At 42.5% G+C, this 669-nt stretch overlaps 1 protein-coding gene across 1 annotated transcript in view; it reads left to right on the top strand.

The window, feature by feature from the left end:
• LOC100533396 (glutamate receptor 1) overlaps positions 1-669 on the top strand; it is a gene marked incomplete in the record, with an annotated part of 109,299 nt that overhangs the window by 60,787 nt on the left and 47,843 nt on the right.

Genomic DNA, 669 nt, shown 5'->3' with positions numbered 1-669 from the left:
AATCCAGCGGAGTGCTCAAGCGAATTGTGATTGGTTCATTGTCTTGTCGTTATTTTAAGTGACTCTGTGACCGTGAACCTGAGGGAGGTGAATGTGACATAGTTACGTCGCCGTCCTATGAGTTGTGCTTCTGAACGGTTTTGTAGTGGAGTGGTGAAAGGTATTACTTGAGCGTTCAGTTCTAATGCAGGATGAATTAAATTGACGTTTAGCTAACAAACAGATTTAGTTCTAGAAGTCAAAGCCACGAGTAAAAAGAATGAAAATAAAAGCACAAGGTCTTCCTTCACCAACCCAAAGATCATAAAATTATACACCATCCCATTTACTCTGCCCTTGATTATCTTCAGCCTAAGATAGCTTAATTAATTGTGCACGCCCACTTTTTAGACCCACGAGCCGCCCCTGATTGGCATGATATCATCCCTTAAGTGCAGGAAAAAAGCAAGACATTATACAGGAACTGCAAAAGGAGCTGCAAAGGCTAGGGTTTGCTGAGTGTTATAATGTGTGATTGTGAGGGGTGCAAACAGCGCTCCTATCCATATCCAGTGCTGCCTTTTTAGCACGAGACACTTGTGATTTCAAGGCGTTCTCTCTCTCTTTCTTTCTCTCTCTTTCTTTCTCTCTCTCTATCTGTCTATCTCTCTCTCTCTCTCTCTCTCTCTC

The sequence above is a fragment of the Aplysia californica genome, unplaced genomic scaffold (genome assembly GCF_000002075.1).
Source record: "Aplysia californica isolate F4 #8 unplaced genomic scaffold, AplCal3.0 scaffold00069, whole genome shotgun sequence".
Lineage (NCBI taxonomy): Eukaryota > Metazoa > Mollusca > Gastropoda > Aplysiida > Aplysiidae > Aplysia > Aplysia californica.
The sequence above is the reverse complement of the archived record's forward strand: the minus strand, read 5'-3'. Positions and strand labels throughout refer to the sequence as shown.